The sequence below is a fragment of the Microplitis mediator genome, chromosome 6 (genome assembly GCF_029852145.1).
Source record: "Microplitis mediator isolate UGA2020A chromosome 6, iyMicMedi2.1, whole genome shotgun sequence".
Classification (NCBI taxonomy): domain Eukaryota; kingdom Metazoa; phylum Arthropoda; class Insecta; order Hymenoptera; family Braconidae; genus Microplitis; species Microplitis mediator.
The window spans coordinates 17829648-17857411 of NC_079974.1; the positions used below are offsets into that span (position 1 = coordinate 17829648).

At 29.7% G+C, this 27764-nt stretch overlaps 1 protein-coding gene across 6 annotated transcripts in view; it reads left to right on the plus strand.

The window, feature by feature from the left end:
* LOC130669503 (uncharacterized) overlaps positions 1 to 27764 on the plus strand; it is a 192910-nt gene that overhangs the window by 124932 nt on the left and 40214 nt on the right. The gene's annotated exons all lie outside the window — the stretch shown is intronic.

A 27764-nucleotide genomic window follows, 5' to 3' on the forward strand; every position in this document is an offset into this window, starting at 1 on the left:
ATAGTGAAAATTGGCATTTTCTGTTATTTCAATACTCAAACGATGTACAACAGCTCACCTAACATTTTGTTGCGAGTAGTTTAAACAGTATCCGCCTCCCTTGGCTAGTATGGTGTCTGGCTGAAGCCCACAACACGGTTTTACGCTGATGCGTACTAGTATGAGATGTAGTCTAAGGCAAGAGTACGTTAACGTACTTAGAACGAAACTACACATATTATGGCTTGTGGCATATACCTTAAGTTTTGATGGTTAACTTAAGCATTAATACATACAATAATAAGAGAATTATGTCAAATGGTGCAGTGTAGCACGGGACATTGAAAAATATCAAAGAAGATATCAAATATATCATGTTTAAAGACTGTTACAAACACTCGAATATTGACGCTTATTTTATACTTAATTTAAGCAGATATAACGTCAATCCGCCAAAAAATTCCAGAGAATGAAACAGGTCTCTTGGCAATTTGCCTATTTTTGGATTTTTGTTAACTTGAACATGGGTTAGCCCCACTTCTAAACATTTACCCGTGTATTTTTTAGTGTCTCGATTTCGCTGTAACGGCATCTTATAATTTAAATAGTATCGTATGAGCAAAATAATCATAATACGGGAGCACTGACGCGGGTTAACCTTAGAATAAAAAGTAATGTCACAATTTAAATTGACAAGTAATCAACAATTGTTGATGATCAAAAACTTTTTTTTTTAAATGTTTATCTAATAAAGTCTCTAGAAAACATATGGGGTGAGTTAGTCACTTCAAATAGTAAAAACTTGTCGAAATTTTGACCGAAAATAAATTTTTTATGATAATTACCTAAGTCATTTGATTGCAAATCGGCAGAAAAAGTTGCGTTTAGAGTAAAATGAATTTAAAAAAAATATCATACACGGAAAGAAAATTATGGGAAGTTTTCCTATGCATTATGGGAATGGTTCCCATAATGGTATGGGAACCATTCCCATAATGGTATGGGAATCATTCCCATATATTATGGGAACCATTCCCATAATAGTATGGGAATGATTCCCATACCATTATGGGAATGGTTCCCATAATGATATGGGAATCATTCCCATACTATTATGGCAATGGTTCCCATATTAGTATGGGAACTATTCCTATAGTATTATGGGAACTATTCCCATAATGTTATGGGAACCATCCCTATAATATCATAAAATTTGTTTTTTGCGCAATAGTGTAGAAATTTCCCTCGTGATATCGGGAGATTCAAATGAAGCTTCTTCGACGCTATATTTGTATGGAAACACAAAATTTTTTTTGTGTTTCCGGCTAATCAGCACATTGAATTTATAACGTATACACTATACTTGAATATGATTGGTTGCAGCATCTACGAGCATGCGCAACGAACCGCGAAGAAATTTAAAATTTGAAATTTTTACACATAAAGCATGAAGATAAAGTGTGAACTGCTTTTGATTAAATGTTAAAAATGATAATATTAATAAACTGTAAATAATTATGATCCTGAAGTTAGCAGACAATTAAAGATTTTTGGATTTTTTTTTTTCAACAAATCAATCACAAAAAAATAAAAAATAATAATATGCACATGTAGAAAATTTAAAAAACTACAGGTGCAATGTTTTAAAATATTTTTTTTTTTATAATTTATTGTTTAAAAAAAAAATCCAAAAATTATTAGACGTCGGCTAACTTCAGTATCATGTCAAATTAAAATTAATATAAACTTTTTGAGAATTTATACAAAAAATTTCAATTTTTGAAAATTTGAGATTTTATCAAAATTTAAATTTTTATTTCCAAAATTTGAATTTTTGTTTTTATGTTTAATAATATTTCTGTGTATTGTAGAAGTGATTACCACACTTTTCTTTAAATTAATTTTTTCATGATAATATGGGAACCATTCCCATAATATTATAGGAATGGTTCCCATAATGATATGGGAATGGTTCCCATAATATTATGGGAATGATTCCCATAATGGTATAGGAACCATTCCAATTGCATTATGGGAATCATTCCCATAATATTATGGGAATAGTTCCCATACTATTATAGGAACCATTCCCATAATATTATGGGAATGGTTCCTATAATTTATGGGAATGGTTCCTATAAATTATAGGAACCATTCCCATAAATTATAGGAATGATTCCCATAATATTATAGAAAGTATTCCTATAAATTATAGGAACCATTCCTATAATTATAGGAACCATTCCTATAGTGTTATGGGTATCATTCCCATAATTATAGGAACTGTTCCTATAATTATGGGAAACATTCCTATAATTATAGGAACCGCTCCCATAATTTATGGTCGTAATTCCTATGATGGTATAGGAAAAAATTTCACAAAATTATGGGAACCGCTGCCATAATTTTCTTTCCGTGTACAGTATCAGCCGACTTGAGTACTGTTATTTTATATATTTCAGTGATTGTTAATTGTTTTCAATTTAGTTAACGTGAGAAGAACATTAATTCGTTAAAAAATTATGTCTCATTTTTGCCCCACTCTCCTCTAATTATAGATAGAATAACAAGTGATAAAATTGTTATTAACGCGATCAATTTAACAATTTTTTGTTACTTTATCTCCACTATTTTTCATATCATAAATGTGAATTATAAATACTTTTCAATTCAAATTATAATTTTGATTATTTTTTTAAATAATTAAAATCATAAAAAAAAATTTTTCACCGACAAAGTTGTTACTAGTTGGATTCAAAGCTACCAAAGTTTTTAACCATTTTTATTTTTCATGTTCCCTTATTCGTTAATTATTTAAATTCCATCTGCTCATTTATAATTGCCATAAATACAACTACTAGGAACAATAACCAATCACGAAACATAAAACGTGAATGGGGGATAAGGAAGTTCTGAAGTTAGAACAACAGTAATTTTGAAGTTGCTCGCATAGTTGTAGTGTGGTGAATTAAAGGTTGTATGTAGCGTAAAGTTATTTCGATACTAAATATGCATATTACAAATTCGAATAATAATATTTAAATGTGAGGAGAAATAAACTTACAGTTTCAGATTCATCGGAATGTACACTGTAAAAAAAACAGTGTAAGTCCACACTATTCCGGTGTTTAAATAACACCGGCAGCGATATTAAAATTCTTCCCATTGTTAACCGATGTTAAAACAAAAGTAATTTTATTTTTAAGGTATCAGAAGTCGAATTTTATTTCAAACAGAAAAAAATTGTAATACTTAAAAAATTAATAATACAACACATTTACCAGTTTATGGAGAAATGCAAAGAATTTTTATCTACAATGACATGTTGATATTATTGTATAAAATATGGGAAACAGATTTTTATGATTCAAATCTTTTTGCAAACTAAATCAGCGAGAAAACCCATACAAAAAAAAAGAATCGGCCCATTACTGGGTCGTAAATAGATGATAATTTTGAAGCATCGGCCGAAGATCGGCTAAATATCGGATGATAACGGTATGCCAAGTATGGCAGTCGCAAGCATTGGCCAATCGTGGCAATCAATCATCGGCCAAAGCTTGGTATCAAGAGCACTCGGTTAAACCGTTGGCCAACGAACGGCGGTTAATTGTGCGCCGTTTTTATAAGCAAAAAGACGGCTGCCAATGATTCACCATGCACGGGCCAGTATAGTTAGCCATTTATTGGCCAATCATTGCAAACCAGGCATCGGCCGATCTATGGGAAAATTTCAAAGCTCGACGATTTTGTATGGGAAAGTAAAATTAATTTATCAATAATTAATTTATCTTTTTGCAATCAGTTATTACCATACCAAAAAAATCGGAACAACTCCCCTGAATTTCAAAACGTTTCAAATTTGTCCACCTCAGCATGTATCTAAAATCCTTACTTGAATGGGCTATTTATAAGACATTTTTTTGTAGATCATTTCATTTTCAACAAATTATCTCTCACCCCACGGAGAAAAATGTTGGCTCGAAACCTACCAATTTTTATTATGCTGTCGACCAAACTTCAAACAGAAAGGGAAGCATCCAAAAAATTATTATGCTCATATGAAAAATTATTATGCTGCATCTCAATTATTATAATGTACTCTCTAAACATGAATTAGTGGAAATTTCATTTATTACGTTAGTGAAGCAGTATTCACTTCATAATCAGTGTATTTAAATAACAAATTAGTGAATTCTCACTAATAAATTTAGTACTATAATTTTCACTAGCAAATTAGTGATTTTCACTACTGAACTAGCGATATTTTCATAATTTCTACAAGTGAAACCGTTATTCACTTCTTGATTTATGAATTTCACAATTTCACTAGTAACTTTAACTAGCAAATAATTAAATATTTTACTAGATACAAATATAGTTAATAATTATGGTGCTATTTTTAAAAATTTTAATAAAAAACTTTCAAAATAAAAAAAATAGAAGTACAGAACAATAATATATTTATATGAAGAGTACGTCAATCATAACATCACGGATTTTTTATTTCTTCATCAGTTATTGTTTGGTATCATAACGAATATACTATTTACACTCACGAGATCACTTGCGTAGGTCAGCGCAGTGGATAGCATCAAAGACTTTGAATCGGAAGGATGCAGGTTCGAGCCCAGCAGTTAACGGGATTTTTTCATCAATCAAAATCATGTATACTTCCTTTAAGTAATGATTCTAATACATTAATCACATTTCGGATCTAATTACAAGTGTCTTATATTTTTTTTCGCAATATAATATTTTTTTTCACCGATGAAATCAGTGGATTCCCATATTCACTTTTCAATTTAGTGGATTCTCATATTCACTTATCAAATCAGTGAATTCCAATATTCACATATTCATTTAGTGAATATTCACTAATTCTGCGTGGTACGATTGTCACATTGACAAAAAGTAAATATTCACTTAGAATTAGTGAAAAATCACTAATTCACATTTAGAGAGTATGGAAGTAATTGTTATACATTAGGGTGGCGCAAAAAAACCGACTATTTTTATTTTTTTGATCTCGCATGAAAATTTGTTGGTTTACGATGTTTTGAGAAGCCTCTCCAAAAATCAGCTCGATAAAAAATTTTCAAGAGGTCGCTCACGAATTTTGAAAATATCAAAAATAATCGAAATTCGGATTTTTATTTCTTAATTTTTTTTTTTCTCGTGGCAGCAATAGTTTATATTTGTGAAATCATGACTACGCTGAGAATTTCAGCCCAAAATTTGAATATTTAAACCTCGCTCAAGAATTTTGAATGTTTCCGAGTGCTGTCTTTGGGACGTTTTTTAGCGACCCTTAAATATTAATAATAAAGCTTCTCGATTTTTTCACCATCAATTTGCATGACAATGAATGAAAATATAACCCGAGAAATAGAAATATCAAGTTATTTACATACTTTTTTATTTTTTAATTCAATTTGTAGGTTTTTTCGCTAATTCAAAACTTGCCAAATTTTATTGTTTAAGACTGTCCTGTATATTCTTGGTTATGCAGAAATTATATTTAAGTGAAATGACAATAATTGAGTTATAAAAAAATATAAAAACTAATTCAAACTATTAGTTACATATTATCAGTTAATATTCAAAATTCTTGAGCGCCGTTTAAATATTTAAATTTTAGGCTGAAATTTTCAGCATAGTCATGATTTTACAAATATAAACTATTGCTGCCACGAGGAAGAAAAAAATTTAGAAATAAAAATCCGAATTTCCATCATTTTCGATATTTTCAAAATTCGTGAGCGACCTCTTGAAAATTTTTTATCGAGCTGATTTTTGGAGAGGCTTCTTAAAACATCGTAAACCAACAAATTTTCATGCGAGATCGGAAAAAAACAAAATAGTCGGTTTTTTTGCGCCACCCTATTATACATGTATCATAATACTCACTACGCGCGAGAAACTTATCGATAAGATTTAATAACAATTACTTCCATACATTATAATAATTGAGATGCGGCATAATAATTTTTTATAAGAGCATAATAATTTTTTGGATGCTTCTCTTCCTGTTTCAAGTTTGGTCGACAGCATAATAAAAATTGGTAGGTTTTGAGCCAACATTTTTCTCCATGCACGTTTTTGAAATTCGGCAATAGTTTGTAGTTATTTGTATTATTATTGGCAATTTCTCAAATCGGTTGTCTTTTAAATTAAAAAATAATTACATTGATGATAGCAGAACACAATTATAACAAGAAAATTTGATCTTAGTATAATAATAAGTGAATGATGAACGTCATCGGTAAATCAAAATTGCAATAATGTTTTCAATAAAATTACACTTGGTACTTATTGCAACGACAGTTATAGAAATGCTAACAAATTTTTCTAATTACGTTCGGTAACTTATGAAGTCATAAATTGAATTCCGATAAATTGATATCCATTAATAGTTTTTAATATTTTTATCCTTCGATAAATTTTTTTAAATTTCAATTATTGACCATTATAATCGAAGTATTGGATATACATTATATTTATTATTTGAATGCACACAGAATACTTGACCTAAATGATTACATAAGTTTGAAAAAACGAACTATACTGTCATATCTTATCTCAATGGCAGTTTTTTGATTTTCTGCATGTAAAAATTCACATGGGAATTAAGGTGGATATAGGATTTTTTACGGCTTATACCCTCTTCATCAGAGTCGCGGTTATTCAGGCATAAGGGGTGGTTAAACTAAAAAGCTGGTGTAGAGGAGAAAGAGGTACAAATAGAGAAAGAAGAAAATATAAAGAGATATACAAGGGTGCGAATGATAGAGAGACGAATCATTTAGCGACAAGTGGGATGAGAATCGATCGAGCACAATTTCGCTGATGTCACTGCGGGATCGACTAGACTGATCCGCCCTCGCTTTTATTACCCAACCACTTTTACCCTCTCTCTCACACACACTTTCTCTCTTTCTCTCTCTAACATACTCTCTCACACACTCATTGAGAATGAAGAGGGTTTGAGAGAGGTCGTTTTATCACAAGGATGTTTTGAGAGGCTACGATATATTCGCATATGTCAACCTGATGTTTCTCTCAACTCACTTGTTTTAATCCTTCTATTCTCATACATAAGACTGTTTACAATAGATTTCCATACTTCAGACATAAAGCTAAACCAGTTCATTCATTGTTTAATATACTTTATATATTAACAAGTTTATTGATAAAGTTTTTACTAAATATGTGTAGGTTTTATACTACGGACTTTTATTAATTTTTTAATTAATATTTAATATTTTTAGATGAAAAAATCATTGAATAATAATATAACAATAATAAATTTATTCAATTACCCGACAGCTATTTACAAACAATTTGCTCAATGTATCATAAATAATTCATTAGATAAACAGTCGAAAGTTTCTTGATATTTTTATAAATTAAAATGCAAATTCAATATTACTTCTGTAAATATATGGAATTAGATTAATTTTTGTTTTTACATCAATTCAGTTGGATTCTAAGAGAATGAAAAAAAATTATGTCCTCATTAATTCTGATTAATGAATAATAGTATGTTGCATAGTTAAGATACTAAGATAGTCTTTATGTGGCGAGGGCAATGTTTTCAGCACGAGTCGTAGGGTTACATACGCGGGCCGAAAGCTTGCCGGGTAAAGATTATCTGAATATCCCACTATGCACTATATTTTATTCAACAATTGCCTGATTTACGGGTTAATGACAATCCGCGAAGCAAAGTCTGTAGCTGTTTAGCGATACAGTGCATCCCCAAAATTACAACAAACCATCGGCTTTAAAATTCAGAATTTATATTTGATTGATTTAAAATTTACTCGGATGTTTTATTTATTAATTTCAATATTTATTAACAAAATAAACACAACACAACCACGCGGTATAACCCACTCCCCATATGATGAATTGAAGTAACCATATTTAGTGTACTAGCTGTTCAACGTGGATTTGGACAAAAAAACTTTAAGTCGTTCAACGAGTTCTTACGATGTTTAATAGATGGAGCGCAGTTAAAAATCTTAAGACGCGTGCTGAAATGTCATTTCACTACTCACTTTTCGGAACGCCGGTGAAAGTCGAGGACATCTATTTTGATTTGACTCTTCTTTGCACCGGTCGGTAAACAGCCGTTTAGGGTTCGCAACGCAGACGTCATAAAGCGCGCAAATCAGGCCTGCGTTGAATAATAGCATATTGTATGACAAGGTATGAAACAAGACGATTTCAGACTAGGGTGAGGTTGACATTACCCGCAGTCTGAAATCGTGTTTTATCCTGAGTCACACACTATATTTTTCATGATTACCTGAATCGGAACTTGAAGATTCAGTGTCAGTAGCCAGTAAGAAACAAGTTAATTTCAAGCCGATGATGCGGAAAACTGTTAGAGAATGAGAAATATGTGATTTACAGTCACTTTTTAAATAGTAAATAATACAAAAATATTATTTTCACTCATTTTTTATTAATTTTATTTGGTTAATTAAAACTGTCACTTGAAAAATGAGAGTAATAAGGCTGCAAATGAACATTAAATATAACTGACACCGCGCAGAAACAATTGTGTTTTTTCTCAAGAGAAGAAACACGCATGATTCGACCCGCTGTATGAAGGTATTTTTGAATTCACGAATTCGCTAGCAGTTGTTTACAGCATCGGCTTGAAATTAGCTTGTTTCGACAGGCTGTAGAGACACTGAAACTTCAAGTTTCGATGCTGGTATCACGAATTCAATATTATTGATATTATTAGTTATTAAATAATTCATGATAATGATATCAACAATAGAATTGATCAATAACTTATTAGATAATAGAATAATCAGAGACGGAAATACATTAGATTTGTATATTCAAAGCGTTCACACGGTCCAGTTTTAGACATAGTGTATATGTGTGTGGAACAAGAACTGCATTTACGTTCGCACAAAGGAACGTGAAATGCAAGTATATGGACTTCTGATAATAATGCAAGTGCAGAAAATTATAAATTCAGTTAGTCAGTTAGTACGAGAATTTAACAAAGACAAGTGCTCTGCTAAATTCAAAGCTAATTATAATCTCTTCTATTGTTCTCTATCAATCAAAATAAATATCCATTAATCTTATTTTTGTTTTTATTTTGTTTACTGAGAAACAATTTAGAATTAATTTACCTATTTTCATGCGTTGAAAGCATTTCACATTTTTTTCGTATTTTGCAAGTGCTAATGTAACATCCCTAAAATGTTTCAACTACCGAATAGCTTTGAATAGTTTCCCAGCAAGTCTAAACCACAGCTGCCTAAATTTCACTCTTGTCCGGATCCTTACTAATAAGAGGCTGAGAGCAGTAGAAAGGTAATAATAAGGAGACTAAAAATTATAAGTTGCAAGTACTAAAAGAGGTAATGAATTGATAAACTGGATCACGGGGGGAAGGAGGGGGCGGGGGGTCGAATTATTATAATGATTATTAAGTTAAATGTGAAAAAATATAGAAAATAAAAAATAATTTAGATTCTCAAAAGCGTTTCAGAATATAGAGAATGCCAAATGTTCTTAAGGGGTAACGGTAACCGATTTTCAATTCAATTCAATTTACGGACAAACACTAGAAACCTAAAATAGAGAGTCTTTAGCGTTTTTTAAAATCTTAACAGAGGGCTAGAAATTTCGTATTTTCAAAAATTCTAATTCGTCTCCGAGAAATATTGTTTTAAAGTTATCATTTACTCAACGAGTGCAACAAAGATAGTTCCGTTTTTTTTTCTGAGTGTGAGAAAGAGTTCCGGTAGCGTATCCCCTTAAGCAGTAGAAAATTTCTTTATAAAAATGAGCACATGACAGTTTTTTGTAGGAAAAATTTTCAACTTTTTAATAAAAATATTCATTTTTTATATCAGTCACAGATTTCTCTTGAAAATTCGATCAAGTTAGAAAAAACGATTTTTATGGCTGTGCGGCGCTTTATAAAACTAATTTGATATTCTTCTCTGAAATGTTTCTGATATAGTTTCATTGATTTATTGCAAGTTTGAAAGGTTGTGTCTACTATTACGCAAATCTTATTTACGTTTTCATACGTCAACTACGTCTTAAATACGTTTTTACGGCTATTTACGTCTTGAAAGGTTGAATTTACGTTTCTAACGTCTAGTAAAATCAATCTACGATTTAAATTTCGATTCGGGATATAATAAAAAAAATAACTAACAATAATAATTATTCAAATAATGAAAAAAAATATATATTTCTTAATAAACAATCAAGTTTATTTGAAAAATCACCATATTTCAAACAAGCTTATCGTGAAAAAGTATGAAAAAAAACAATAAATTAAAAGTTTTATGCATGAAGTTAAGTGCATTGAGATATTTTTATTTTATGAAGTTAATTTAGATGTAGGGCAAAGTAGACTTAAATTCACTTTGTAGATACTGTATTGTAATAAATAGTATAAAATGTTATAATAAATAATTATTACATTAATGTACCTCTATTTTTAAAAAGTTTTAAAAAGAGAGTAGAACACATTTAACTCTTGGTGTTTGATATATGCAATGCATAGTACGGTAACATAAACATCTCTGATTTGATAAGCTTCTTATGTTTTGGAATAAACTCCATATGTTTATTTAATTATACATTCAAACTACTAATGTTTGTGAAACGTAATAAAACATGAAACTACTGCAGTTGGTTATTACTTAACACACAGATAATCTACTATGTAGAAATTTTAGTTATCAAAACTATAAGATAAGTTTAATATGTAGTATAAATTTCTTTTTTTAAGAAATTTGGAACTCAATGAATAGATTAAAAAATTACCTAATTTTCTTAACATTTTAAGTATACGAAAAAAACGCTTTATTTATTTTTTTCTAATGTACAAAAATTATTTTACGGAATCCCATCTTACGACGCAACAGAGTGAAAGTCATCTTTCAGTCTTCTCAAAAAAAATTCTGAAACAAGGATTACCCTGTGGGCCAACCCCAAAACTTCTCGGTGTTTTTGAGCTCAGAGAATTCGAAAACGTTACTATTGGTGAACTTTTGAGCTCTTCAAGCTCAGAAAAAAGTTGGTTCGAAAAAATATACATTTCGCTGAAAAACAGTAATTTTGAACAGATCTCAAGATTAGGTCCTAGGAAGCTATCCTTACTATTTTCAAGAGAAAGCCCGAGTGTATGTATGTCTGTATGTACTTATGTATATAAATATTTTATAAGTTTTAAGGTGGCATTCGAAGCGGCTTATTGATTTCTAGGTGCTGTGAGAAGTTGAGCTTGATCGGTACAGTACGTTTCAAGTTATTCTAAAAATAAAATTTTTTGAAAAATGTTTTTTCTGGATAACTTTTAGTATATTGGATGGATTCATTTCATTTCTAAACAACTCTAAATCTCTATAGGTAGTGTCGAATGCCGTCTCAGTGATAAAAATCGGATAAATGGTTCCAGAAATATCGTTGTCAAAAGAATCCCGAAAAAGTATTTTTTTTCTAATAAACTCAAAAATCAATAATTTCTTAGATAGTACTCCCATACGAAAAAAATATATATCCAGATATATCCGGGCAAATCTGGAATATGTCGCATATATGCAGATTTACCTGGATATATCCGGATATATATTTCTTTCGTATGGGCTCTCTTAAAATGAACCAGTGAAAAGTGCTGCAAATCAGTGAATATTCACTGATTTGTAGCACTTTTCACTGATTCACTTTAAGAGAGTACGAAATATTCGATAAATACAAAAAAAATGGTATCTAAGAAATGATTTCTTAAATATTAAGAATTTTTTTTAAATGCTAAAAAATCTTTCTATTAGTGCAGTAAAGAAATTTTAATATAACAATATTTTAATTATTTAATGAAATAAAAATTTCCAAAAACACGGTACGTTTTAAATGGTCAACAACCAATTGCCACCTGAATAAATAATGCAATTTTGATATTATACAGTAAAAATAAATAAAAGTTCAATTAAACGTATTTCATTTTTAATTTTCATTTCGACAAAATGATTATTGATTGCCGATTGAATACGCTAATTATTATTTCTTTACGCTTTGTTACATCAAAAATAAAAAAAATATAATTACGTTTCAGTAATTATCAACAAATTTCATTTCATATTCGAAATTCATTTCATTTCACCTCGTTATTCCTTCCTTTTTTTTTTTTTTTTTTTTTTTTTCAATTTTAATTTTAATTAATTCCTCAGTCAATTGATCAGTCGCAATATAATTCCATTGATTGTAGGTGATTCGTAAGTAATCACATCCTTTAAATCTATATATATATATATATCATCGAGAGTACCTATGCTATTTGCTGAGCAAATTGTTTTACGATCGTTAGACAAATATAATGGTCGTTTGAAAAACTTTTTATTTTTATTTTGTACTATCAAATAAAACATTGAGCTTTAATTGAACTTTTCGACTCTGTCATATTGATTTCTTTGTGTGCCGTACAATTGGATTCACAAAATTCAGTTTAAATACTACGCAAGAGATTGAAATTATTATATATATGTACAGATATATCTATTTTTCTTTTATCTTTTTCAATTATTTTAACAATTCATTCTGTCGAACCAAATTTATTATTTTTTTTTTTTTGCATGAAAAAATTGATAATCGTCTGCTCAATTTATACTTGAAATTGAAAAATATTTCAAAAATTATAAATTTACTAATTTTCAAAACATTTAAGTAAAACAAAAAAAAACTATTTTTTTTTTTTTTCATCGACGATATCTTTCGAACGAATGATTGAGACGTTCTTGACGGCAATCAAAAGCTTCTATCAAGTTCTAGAGCTGATGAGATTTTAGAATTGATTGATTTTTCAGTTTTCGAAATATCCCAAAAAGAAACGAAAAACCAAATTTTTTTATCGTATTTCTTCAATATCTCAGAATCTATTCGACCAAATGATCTGAAATTTTCTGGAAATCTAAGTTCAGAAGAATTCTTTCGAGTACTGCAAGAACCATCTAAGTCGGTTCATTCATTGAAAAGATATGAGAAGTTTACACCCCTTCCTCCCACAAACACAGACATCTGTCTCTCTGACAATGTTAAGATGCTAATCCTAGGACCTTCGAACGTCGACATCTGCCGAAATTTCGATTTTTGAAAACCGCGGTGAAACCAATCACTTCCCGAATTTTTCGAAAGTCGTCGATTTTCTTAGCGGGAAGTTAAAAAAGATGTTAAAACAAATTCATTTCAAAACTGGTGTGGGGTCAAAATGAAGTTAAATCGGTGTATTGGTTATTTAAACACTGCTATCCGGAGTTTAATTCAACACCAGCCATCGCGTGGACTTTACGCCGGATTTTTTTCACTGTTAAATTGTACAACGATACTCTCTGAAAAGGCCAACTTTCCATGAAATCTACCTAACAACAGCATGTAATTGTATCTAGTTAATATATAGTCTAGTAAATCGACAATATCCGGCATACTACATTTTTCAATAAATTATTAATAGATTCTCCAATGACTTACCTACGTGGATTTTCGATTTACTCAGTTACGTATTTTGAAGTAATAATTAGAGCTTGTAATGAAATCGCTATATAATCGCGAAATAACCTTTAGCTTGTCATCATCATTATGATCATTTTCCTCGTTCCTCTATCATTTTCTTCTTATTCTCTGCTCTGTAATTTCTCAACAAAATCGACCCTTTTAAAAAGCATCAAGCTACTAACACCGGGATTCCTGTGGTGAAGTTTATCGATTTAACGTCTTAAAGATGATTGATATCATACTCATCAGTTTAAACTTTTACTCTTGATCTCTTTTTTTTTTTTTTTTTTTTTAAAAAAAAGAGGCGAAGAAAAATTTCTATACACGTATTGAATAAATTTACTTTTGGTTGATTTTAAATTTCTTTGAACCAGTCGACATAACCGAGAAGTAAGTAGGCTTACTGCTCAAACTTGGTAACTGGCCAGACGTGGGTTCGAATCCCGGTGTTAGTCGGAAAAATTTGTTCTCTGAGTTTCGGCCTAACCTTGACATAAAATCTCGATATTCGAAAATTAAGGTGAAAATAATAACTTCCCGAATTTTTGAAAATTTTCAATTTTCATGTACATGGTAAGAAGTGCATGGCGTTCAACACCATGCTGGTATGGTCTCAAGACAGATACTAAAATAGTATGTGAAATTCCAAGACAGTATTGTAACGAGTCCCAGAAGTATGGCGTTATTCACTATACTGTATAGTACTGGAGCTATTGTATTGCTCACACGTATGCACAGCAGACACGGCGAAACAGCATGGTCCTGAGACCCATACTACAATGCCGAGGGCACAATGCTACTAGTTTTTCCCACCATAATTTCTGGCGTATCAATCAATGTATACTATCGTAATACCACCAAAACTATATAGATGTCGTTAGACTAGGTTTATCGGCCAGAAGCAATGTGGATACGGCAATGCAGTATGGGTCTGATGGCCATACTGACATTGCTGCATCCGCGACAACTATCGCCAATGTTACTATTCCCGCAATGGTTGAATCATCTATGCATACGATTTCATAACCTATAAAAATCTTCGATACCATACAGAATGGCGTTCACGCCCATACTGGCATAGTGATATCCGCAAAATATTTCTTACCGTGTAGTGGGAAGTTAAAATGAAATTTGCAATACTCTATTGAAAAATTCATAAAACAAAATTTGTAAGAAAAAATTTTGAAATGTATTTTGGACACTCAAAATCCTACAAAAAATGAGGCTATTTATATTTTTTTCAATTTATCTATAAGTTGTCTTATTGAGAAGGTTATTTGCATGTTTGCATGTTTCGGTTTCCACTATATTTAAATGGTAAGAAAAAATTTTGAAATGTATCTTGGACACTCAAAATCCTTCAAAAAATGAGGATAAGAGTCGTAAATGACTATTAATAGCTATATGTTCTCCTATAAATCATTTTCATACTGTATTATATTACAAATAAGTATATTGATAATTTTATTTTAATCATCATAACTCATAGTCTGAAAAATTCAGCGAGTTTGAAAAGAAAATTATACTTTATTTTTTAAATAATTCACATTTGAAATTTATGTTCAAGTTGATCTGGTGAATTATGTGTAATATAACCTTACTATGCATAAAAATTTATGACGTTCAATATAATGTCGATTATAGTGTGTGATGTAATCCTTTAAATACAAATACCTTGATGTATCGAAACAATATATATTATTCATTATAACAAATATGTAATTGAATATACGAACGATATATATGAAGCCATATAGATAATTTTGCCGCAATATAACATTACATATTCACGGTAGATTATTCAATATATTATCTAGGACATATTGCTTTTTCGTGCGAGATATTGAACGAATCTATAATGAGATCTCAATATTTTCAGCAAAAAACGTTTTCTCAGTCAAGATATTTTTTTTCATTATTTTGATAAATTTTTTAGTCGTTCTGCTTTTCCTCCGGCAATTCGAACAATTTTACAGTAATTTAGTTTTGCCAGTTTCTTTTATATTGTTAAAGTTAATAGAAATCGATATTTATTAATTTTAATTAAATCATGTTGCTGTAAATGTAATTTGACACGTCAATGGAATGATTAAATGTAAACGAGAAATGACAATACAATAGAAACACATTAATTGACAGTCAATTTATAAATGAGTGATTGATAAAAGTACATATATGTATAGACAGTAAAATATACAAACAAAAATAGTATTATTGTTTGTGTACAGTAGATAAACATTAAAGGTCAGATTAATGGTCAATACACATTGAAGTGTGATTGGTATCGTGGATAAATTACAACCAGTCAACTGAACATTTGATGAGTGAGTATGCACAAGAGAGCAAAAGAGCGAGATAGTGTGCATGAGAGTCGAGATCATATATTGGATAAATATGGAAATGATGGGCATTATCTACCATGGCATTTCAGCATTGACATTCGGTTCGGCAAATCGTATTAATCGAGAGTCAAATACAATTTATACCCTGTCACGTCATATCGATGATTGATTATCATCAATCATTATATTTACTTGACTAAGCATAATGTCCTCAATTATGATTTAGTACTTAATGTATTTTATTATAAAGCTACTTAAAGTTATTAAGCAAAGAATCTACATAATAGTTATCATCAATTTTAGTACATCGAGTTGTTATTATTATGTTGATATCTGTTAATTTACTTGTTTTGTTAGTGTACATACAGAAAATTTTAACCTAAAAAATGTTGCCACATGAGGACAGCTATTAAATATCTGATTATTTTCATGCACATTGTAAAGTATTGTTAGAAACAGCGCATGTATACCCTCTAAAACCAAGTGTGTGATTGAAATTAATACATTGGCCAAATCACATTGAAACGCCGTAAACAACCTATAAATATTTAACACACCGTGAAATTTGTTTTAAGTCACTACAAAATTGTATATTGCGGCCCAATACACGGAGAGAAATTTATGGTAATGATTACAATAAATTATGGGAATGGTTCCCATAATGTATGGTAACCGGTTTTATTGAAATGTCGATTATAATAACCGTTACCATAATATTATAGTAATCGTTACTACAATAGTATGGAAATGGTTACCATAATATATAGTGATGGTTACCATATATTATGGTAATGGTTACCACAATATTATGGTAATGGTTATCATAATATTATGGTAACTATTACCATAATATTAATGTAACGTTTACTATAGTATTATGGGAACGATGACCATAATCTTATGGTATTCATTACGATAATTATTTTACATGCGATATGGGAACTGTTACCATAATAATGGGAATTATTCCCATACTTATGGGAACTTTTCTCAGAAAGTATGGGCCTATATCCCATAATTCCAAGTAATTATTACCATAACGGTATGGGATGATATTTCATAAACGTACTAGGAACGGTTACCATAAATTTCTCTCCGTGTAAAAGAAAGTAATTCATTTCAACTTGGGTGAAGATTATGGTGTAAAAATGAATATTGTGATTTACGTATTAGCAATAGCAAGTCATAAATTATAATTTATAATCGTAATCAATACTACATGAAGAGAAAAATATTGTTATAATGACTATCTAATGAATCTTCAAATGATGTATCATCAGAATAACGATACGGTTACCTTATTTAAGAATACTCACATTTTCATTTAATCGTCTATAGTATCATTAAAACAATATGATATGTATTTGGTTTAGGATAAGTATTCATTTATTTAATTAAAACATACGACAAATTACCTTTGTAAACATATGTAGTCTCATTGATGTAAGTAACTGTTTTGCAAGCGTGAGAGTTCGTATAGCTAAATTAGCTATCCGAAGGATCGTTCTCGGTTACCTAAATCATGGAGTTTGTGTAACAGTCATGTCAAAGATTCATATAACGCCTAAAATTAGGATACGATCGTCATTTAAACTATCCACTGTGAGGAAACTCTATAGCTGAATTGGCTATACAGCGTATCATCAACAAGGTTCGATACCGATTATCTTCCTAGGGGATCTCGTGGATTTTCTATTGTATTTTTGCAAGATTACAACTCCTACACACCAAAATTTCATTAATAGAATATGTTATGAATTGACTTACTTTTAGGAAATCATACAATATATTTTCATATTTTCATACAAAACCAATCCGCTTATGGAGTAAATAAGAAATTTTCTTCTCAGAGGAGTAATTTCGGATTAACGTAGATTTTTATTCCAATCCGCATTCACTCCGAACAGAAATTCCAACATTAAAATAAACTTCCCTTCAAAGTGAATATCATAAATAAAACATTACCAGTTCCGCATTCACTTTGAATTTACTCCGGATTTAACCCCCGTTCACCCCGAAAAATTTTTATAGTGTACACTTTAAAATATTCGCGGAGTGACTGCGGTGTAGATGTAAAAACATTACTCATGCATAGTGAAGTTAGGTCTTTTGTATTTTGACATTTATATTGAATATGGAAATAATTACGCGCTCCCTTAACATATATTCGCACGAAATAATTTTTAAAAATTATAAGCAGCTGATAATAAGAATCTTAACGCTTATGAAGTTAAATAAATATACTTTTCATTGTACATCATTGATACAATTCAACTGAGTCACAAGCTGTCATATGACTAACATCAATCATACCACGAAATATCATTCTATATTGTATCGAAATATCAAATATTCCCACAAAAACTATGTCAATATAACTATCAAATAATTCAATATTTTTACTATGTATTATGTGAACTTATAATTTAAGGAGTTACTAAAAAATTTTATAAATTTAAAACGTAAGTGTAATAATCCCTATAACGCAATTGCTGTAATAAGAACTAAGTACTTAATTATAAGCTTATTATTATAAGTCAAATGTTTCGCATTTCTATACGAATTTTGCTTCCTTTTTTATATCATCAACACAGTCTTTCATGTTAAATTAATGCACTTGAAATAGATTTTTTGTAATACCAAGTGGAAGTTAAGCGATTGATCACTGGCGGACAATGGCCTAATACTTTCCCGCATGTAAGCCAAAAGTACTTCTTTTCTTCAAATCCCTTTAACTTTTTCTCTACTGGTTTTCATTGTACTTTTACTAACAACTGGCAAATAAACTGCGTATTGTTAAACAAATTCGTCTTTAAATCTTATTTAGATTTCTATAAATATTTATTGGTAGTTAATTGTTTCTCTCAAATTAAACTTTCCCAAAGGGTTTTAATGAGGTATATGATATGTGCTTAGAGCAAGTAACTTCCAACAAGCGATTACAGTATCTGCTTTAGTTTCGTGCATCCCATCTATGAATACTCGTGTGAATGCACAGCACTTGCCTACGGCTTATGTGTTGGATTCACACTCGTGTGGATCATTTCAGAACTGTTGACTCATACTAAAACTCTTTGCTTGACAGAAATTATTTCCTTTACACACTTGCCCCACAACCTAATATTTCAGTTAACTTGAGGTCTTACACACTGAAAATTTAATGATAATGATTGTTATCAGGAATCTATAATGATTACTCTCTTAACATGAATTAATGAAAATAAGTGAATATTCACTAATTCTAAGTGCAAATTGAATCACTTGTCCGAAACGAAGTTTTACACAAATTTTATGCTGTTTTTATTTTAGAATTATGCTACTTGTATGTATCCCTACAAAATAGATCAATCGAGAACATCCTCTCTAAACATGAATAAGTGAAATAAGTGAATATTCACTAATTCCAAGTGCAAATCGAACCACTTACTCCAAAAAGTGGTTCGATTGGCACTCAGAATTAGTGAATATTCACTTATTTCACTTATTCATGTTCAGAGAGTACTTTATTGTACAGTAATTTTGAAATTATTCACCTTTATGCTATTTACAAAAACTGCTGATAAATATTATCATTGCGGATATTATTCTTATTTGAAGCATCAATATTTTAAACCGTAGAAATGTCAATGAATATATTATTATTATTAACCATACCATTAAATTTCTAGTGTCTATAGAAAGCAGTATTTACATGTAGTTAGGCAGAAATATCACTACTATCAATAGTACAATTTATAAAACATAATACTTGATCGATATGCCAATGCATTGATTTATTTTTTAATACCAGCATTGAAATTACGAGTTTCATCGCCTGTTTTGTCAGTTGAAATAAGTCAATTTCAGATCAATGATCAGTGCTTCCCTTGGGAAGAAACTCATTAGTTTCTGCTTGCTATAGTATATTACACACCTAGGGCAGTTAAGCAAATGTCTCAAAACACATGTAATTGTTGGCTGAGGCGAAGCCGAGGTCAACAAACATGTGATCTGAGGCTTTCTTACTTTACCGCCCTAGGTGTGTAATATACTATTCTAACTTGATTTCATCCCTGACAGAATGGCATTAATCTATTCTAAACTTCTAAATATTTATTTCATTCTAACCACCAACCAATCTGACAGTTGTGTATGGAAAATAAAAAAAATAACATGAGTTTCAATAAAAAAATTCTGTCTATCGGTTGACCTTGCGAGCCAGCCCCAAAACTTCCCGCTGTTTTCGAGCTCAAAAACCTCGAAAACATTATTGTGAATACATTTTCGAGCTCTTCGAGCTCGAAAATAATTTTGTATGCTGTTGTTTTCGAAAAAAAACGTTTTTCACCATTTTTTCTCCAACGATATCTCTCAAACGAATTGACCGATTAAGACGGTTGAGGTGGTAATCGGTGTGTTTTATCAAGTTCTAAAGCTGATCAAATTTTGAAATTGATTTATCCAGTCGTTTTTGAGAAATTTCTAAAAAACCAAAAAAAAATTTTTTTTGAATTCTTTCGTCAACGGTTTCTCTTGAACGAATGAACCGATTTTGATTTTTTGGTGGCATTCGACGCGGCTTATAAAGTTCTAGAGCTGATTAGATTTTGGAATCAATCCATCGAGCAAATTAAAAGTTATCCAAATAAAAAATTTTTGAAAAATTTTTATTTTTGGAATATCTCTGAATGAGCCCTACCGATCAAGCTCAATTTTCTCACGGCTTCAAGATATTGACAATCCGCGTCGAATGACACCTTAAAGTTCAAAATCGGTTCATCCGTTCAAAAGATACAGGTATTTACATACATACGTACGTACGTACACACATACACTCGGACATCATCGTGAAATTAGTCAGGATAGCTTCCTCGAATCTCAAAACGTCAAAATCTGATAGAAATTCGGTTTTTGCAAATCGGACCGAAACCAATAACTTACCGAATTTTTGAAAATTTTGAATTTTCTTAGCGGGAAGTTGAAAATTATTAAATTAATAAAAAGCCATTGTTTTCCTTATTAAATTATTTAAACTTGCATCTGTAAAATACAGCATTATTTATTTGCCACGCTATCCATCAGAAATTAGCCTGATTTGATTGATTCCAGACATGAAAACTTTTAGTATCAATGCAGGTAATATGAGAAACATAGTGCGTGGCACGAGATAAAACTCAATTTCAGACATTAGGTGATATCACAGCCCTCCCCTTCAGCTTGGGCAACTTCACCTTCGTCTGAAGTCGTCTTGTTTCATTTTTTTCCACGCAATATACTATTACACATCATTACTTTTTAATCAAATAAATATAAATATAATTTTTTACGAGTGCATTGATATTTCCAATGGAATGCTTGCAACCCTCTACTCATTATAACATGTGTTACCTCTAGCGGAATATTTTCTTATTTTTTGAGAAAAAAAAGCTGTGATTCACACGATACGATTTCCTGACTATCACGATACTCGTTGAGCTATTCGAAGGTTAGTTAGGTTAGCGATACGTATAATGGTGGCAACGATCATATCGTGAATGGGACTAGAATGGATTGTTACGGTATCCAGATCGTTACTTGAGCTATACAGATCATCCCCTTCACGAAATTCCGATAAAGATACGTAAGTGCTTCCAATCACGATAATTTTTTTTCCGTCTACTTTGAAAAAATGTCGAATACAGACATTTAAAAAGAGAAAAATTTTCAAAGTTTACTTTTCTAGCTTTCAAAAAAATTTTTCTACAGTAATAATAAAAAAAGATGACACGTATATATTTAAAGCTAGACTAATTTGAAAGAATAAGTGAAGCTAAAATAATTTGTTTCTGAAAGTACAATTTCCTGAGGTTGAAAGTTACATTTAGTTGGGTAGAAGATTCAATACACGAGATTACCAAACTTGTATGTACTATTGTGGGTTTTCGAATGAGTGGTTGGTTAGTGTAGAAACGAGAATACACGTGGTAGAAATAAAAAAATGTAGAACAAAAAAAAAAAAAAAAACTAGAGTAATATTTATTTCACGATAAGATTGAAAACTCTCAGACACAATTCATAAAATAAAATAAAACAAATTTTCAAAGTAGCTAACTTTGTATCTTAAATCTGTCACGTAGAAATGAAATTAATTAAAAATAAAACTTTGAATAAGAACTTTAAATTTCAATGTTAATTAAAAAGTTCACAACTTTACACTACAAATCCCATTATTAGGTTTATTCAGTTGATCCCAAAGAATTGAATACTTTTTACCATTTTATCAATCATAAAATAAAGTCAAAAGTACTTGTTTTTATGCAATAAAAAATTATTTCGATCACGATTATCGGAGATTGAATTTAATTTAAAACAAAATGAATTATTAAACTTACAGTGAACTTAAAATCCAATTGAATTTAAAAGTGTACATTTGAATTTTTCGATGCTCATTTAATGCAACAGAAGATTTAAAAAATGATTTTTCAAAAAAGGATAACAAATAAATGAATAAATTGTCGAAAGACAAACGTTAGTATGTTAAAATTCAGTGCAAGTCTACAATCGATATAGAAACTCGAGAATGAACGGTAGCTATTGGCACAGGGTGCGCAGCTCAGTTAGTTTACAGACGTTCCCACCAACCGATGAATTATTTAGCTTGGAACCAAGTGGCCCTCAGTATATTTGCCTTTCAACCCAACCAACAACTACTAACTCCTTCTATTTTCACTGTTTGATGTTCACCTTGTTTTATTTTTTTTTGTTTTTAATACTATTTCTTTATATTTTTTATCTCTTTATGTTCGTCGTTCAGTCTTCATTGCGACAGACATAATTAAAATTTTGTTTATTTGCATATCATTATATTCTTTTATTTTGCACTACTGTCATTGTCGTCATTAAAAAAAATTATTATTATTATCATCATTTTTTGTTTGTTATATTTTCCAGTCTGTGAAGTTTATTTCTTTTTTTCCTTGAGCTTCTGCTAGTGACACATGCCACTAGATTGTTTTCACTAGAAAAAAAACAATAAAAATAAAAATTGAGAGGTTAATTGATAAAGTTAGTTATGTAGAGAAAATGAAAATGTCACTACTGAATAACTATTAAAAAAAAAAAAAAGAAACAAAGCAAACTAAATTTTTTTAATACCCGACTAAACTCAATGAAAAGTGTCAAAAAATGATGACCAAAAAATGTTACGTCAATTGATGTTGACATTTAATTTTAAGCTTTGCAGAAAACTTTGTTATTGTTATTGACAAATACTAAAAATACACGAGTAAAGAATAAATAGGATTAAAAAAATATAAAATCGGTTGTATGAATATATTTTTAAAAATAGTGATAAAATAATAATTGACGGATAATAGAGTTTTAAAGTGTAAGCATCATTTATAAAGTTATACATCACGATTTAGCAGTTGGTTAGTAACGGCAGCCGTTGCTTCAGGCTTTGGTAACTTTTAAATTGAATTAATAAAGAATGTCAGAAAGGATGCAGGCGTCTAGTCTTTTATTTAGTTATGCATATCAACCCAAATAAGAACACAACGTAGAACTGGTGGCATCAAAGATAAATATATAAATATTTAATTTTAGTAGTGATTTATACATTAGCATTTAATATTCAATTTAAAGTTGTCAGTGATAAAGAAATAACAACTTAAAGGGAAGAGAGTAATTGAAATATTACCTCTCATTTTGGGAAACTTTTTCATTCTTGAACGTTTGTACAGAGTGTATACTAAAGATGGGAAAAAATAAATTTCCCGCTATAAATTTTAATTCATATAAAAAAAAGTAATGGAACAAAGTCATTGTTAAATTATTCAAACAAAATTGATATTTAATTGACATTGTCCGCATTCTTGCTACATGCTACAAAGTGATATTTCATTTTTAAAATGAAATTTTTGAGAATCGATTTCATGTTTTATAATTTTATTTCATGAAAAATTTTAGAACGTCATTACCCGATTCGAAATATTAGACGTAAATCGACCGTTCTGAACGTAAATTGAACGTTTTGGACATTAAAAACTCAATTTGACAGCTTTCAACTTATTCAAAACGTACATTGGAGTATCATAAATCGAAAACGTAACTAAAACCTACTTAGACTTACAATAAGAAAACATAAGCATACCGAAAAATTTTCTTCATCGATTTTGTACTCCTGGATTATAATCACGTCAATTCCGTAAAATTTTGTCGTCCACCTCTCTGGCTCTTAAATAAAAAATTCGTATTTTGAAAAAAAAATTTTTTTCAGTTTCATACTTCTATCTTTAACACTATATATTTATTATATTATATTATACCTGTTCATATATTATGATATCAAGGTTATGGAAATTGTGATTACAAATATTGAAATAAATTAATTAATGTTATCATTAAACTGAAATCATAACTCATGAAATTACCAACTTTTTATGAACCAAAATACAAAACAATCCTTCAATTTGCTTTCAAAATGTTAAAAACGTTCACTTTAGGTTTAAAACGTTCAAAACGTTCAACTTACGTCTAATATTTCGACTCGGGTATACCCTACTCTTTTTGCACACCTCAAGCGCGAAAGCGCTGAGGGTGCTTTATGAACGGTTTTTATTATTCGACTATTTTACTTACATAAAAATCTTTCTATACTATTCTTATTACACCAAGATAGGTAAAATTGTATGCTAGCATATAGAGTTAGTAAGTAAAAAAAAGTAGAGATGTTAGTAAAAAAATATTAAACTGAAAATAAGAAATAAAAAAATCAAATTGATAATTTGTAAGTTGAATAAAAGTTCATAATAAAAAAAAATACATTAATATTATCTAATAAAAGTAATGATTAAAAATATAATGAGCGATTGAGGTGTGCACTTTTGGATTTTCCAACATTTCTTTTACTTTCCTCAACTTGAGTGATTTATTTTACAAACTGGAATTTTTTTTTCTACTTTTGATCTTCTCTATAACAAGCCCATTTAGGTGTTGATAAAATACTAACTGTTTTTTCCCCTTAAAATATAAATGAAATTAATCTTTTTGAGAAAGTATTAAAGTCCGAGTATAATTGCATTTAGTAGTAAACTATATGATATCTAAAATAAAAATATTAAATAACATAATTTACAATAATGAATATATTGACACATATTCATTAACTATTATTAAAAAATTTTGTCTAATTAAAGCTCAAAGTTATTACCGTAATTACTTATTTGATATTTTACTAATTAATTTATGTTGCTACATTGCTCTAGATGATTGATCGACATTCACTAACGTTTGATTGACTTTAAGTCTACATGATGTATAATAGATTGATGTTAATGCAGTACATAGACTAATCCATCAAATATAATGACATTATTGTATCTATGTAATTATAAGAGTCTATAGATTATCTTATTTTAATGAAAAAGTTATTTGCATTATGATAAATTTTAATCAAAACGATTGTGTTAACGAAGTGTGTTAGTAATATTGTTCACTACAATATATATATATATATTTATATATATATATATATATATATATATATATATATATATATATATATATATAAAAAATTATGTTTAGTACACGTAAATATAAAATCAATAAAATACTTTATTTAAAAATTTATCTAAATTTTCATTTAAATTCTTATCATGATTCGAACCGAGTTTTTATCAAACTATTTATAGAATTCTGAATGAATCTTCATTAAAAATTTATGAATTTTTTGCTAAAATCTTTGGAGACTTTCTGATATAAAACTTATACTTTTCATTTTAAATAAATGTATTATTTGGTACTACACGGAAAGAAAATTATGGCAGCGGTTCCCATAATTTTGTGAAATTTTTTCCTATACCATAATAGGAATTACGACCATAAATTATGGGAGCGGTTCCTATAATTATAGGAATGTTTTCCATAATTATAGGAATAGTTCCTATAATTATGGGAATGGTTCCTATAATTTATAGGAATACTTTCTATAATATTATGGGAATGGTTCCTATATTATCATGAAAAAATTAATTTAAAGAAGTGTGGTAATCACTTCTACAATACACAGAAATATTATTAAACATAAAAACAAAAATTCAAACATTGAGAAAAAAAATCGTATTTGGCAAAAAAATATTAAAATTTTTAACAAGAATTTTTTGTCAGCACAAAACATTCAAGAAAATTCAAATTTTGGGAAATTTTTACACTATTGTGCAAAAAAAAAATTTTATGATATTATAGGGATGGTTCCCATACCATTATGGGAATGGTTCCCATAATGATATCGGAATGGTTCCCATAATATTATGGGAACTATTCTCATAATGCATAGCAAAACTTCCCATAAGTTTCTTTCCGTGTACTCTCTGAAACCAAGTGTGTTACAAGTGCACTTTTTTTAACACACATTAAATGTGTTGCATGTTTAAGGTCATAAGTAAAGCTATAATTTTTGTCGTCATAAAACACATTTGGCGATGTGTTAAATATCTATTTATTTCTTATGACGTTTCAATGTTATTTGGCAAGTGTGTTAATTTTGACTACATACTTGGTTTTAGAGTATACATACATGACTATCATAATAATGTTTGGCTGAGGATTCCTTAATAATATATTCATGTTTACGGATTTCCAGATTAGTTTCTACTGCCATCAAAGCTTATACGAAACTCGTAAAGTTATTGACACAGGTCAGACTACGAAGAGACGACATGTGCCTAGGAGATATGCTTTGATAATATATTTATTAATTATTAAGATAGCCAGCTAATTTAAGAAATATATAATGTTAGTTTTCTTCCCGTTATATATAATCTCTTCCGTGCGTAGTATCTTGCCGTTGGATATTTTGATAATTTATAGAAACATCTGAACTATCTTTGAAATGTTAGAACTTTGTGTGCATAGAAAATTCCACTACAAAAGATATGACAGAATGAAATCTTAATAATTCCATCATAGAGAATATGTGAAAACGAAATAATACTTATAATATATAGATAAAGTTATGTTTGTTATTTGTAATATTAAATATTTATAACAATGGAAAATTTAATTCATTTGATAGTTAATTGCATATTTTTAACTATTAACGATATAAATGTCCTTTATGTTGTCACTGAAATTTTTTTAATCAATAATCTTGCTCTTACACTGTAAAAAATCCGGAGTGAATCCGGAGTGAAATAAAATCCGAATTCACTCCGGATTCACTCCGCCACTCAGAGTTCCGGAGTTTAAAAAAAAATCACTCCGCATGCGGAGTGAATTGGGAGTTTTTTTTTAGCGGAGTAATCTCGGAGTGACGCGGATTTTATTTCACTCCCAATTCACTCCAGTCCGGAGTTTTAATACTTAAATAAATTTATATTAATTTATATGAAACTGCTAAACAATGTGTGTGTGTGTTTGCGTGCATGTGTGTGTTTGGGTGTGTGCAGGTGTTTGTGTGCGTGTGTGCAAATTTGTGCGTGCGTGTGTGTGCGAGTGTGTGCTTAAATATGTATGTGTGTATGTGTGTGCATATCAGCTGATCAATAATGTAATACGCGAATTTTTACTTAGATTTTATTTAGTGGAGTTATATGTTATTAATAATATCTTCAAAACTCTGCTCCGGAGTGAATTTCACTCCGGAGGGATTAAATTAATAAAAAATTATGTACTCCGCAAAAACTCCCCTGCGGAGTGAATTTCACTCCGAGGGGAGTGAATAATTAAAAATTCGTTCACTCCGCATTCACTCCGGATTTAATCCGCATTCACTCCGCGAATTTTGTATAGTGTAATAATCCCACAGTTTACAAAATAAGAGAAAGTAGTTGACTAAGTACGCTAACACCTGTTAGGTACAGAAGGATCTAAATCACAAAACTGATTAAAATTTACGTGGAATCAATGACATATTCGTTTTAAAAAAAGAAATCAAATTTTACA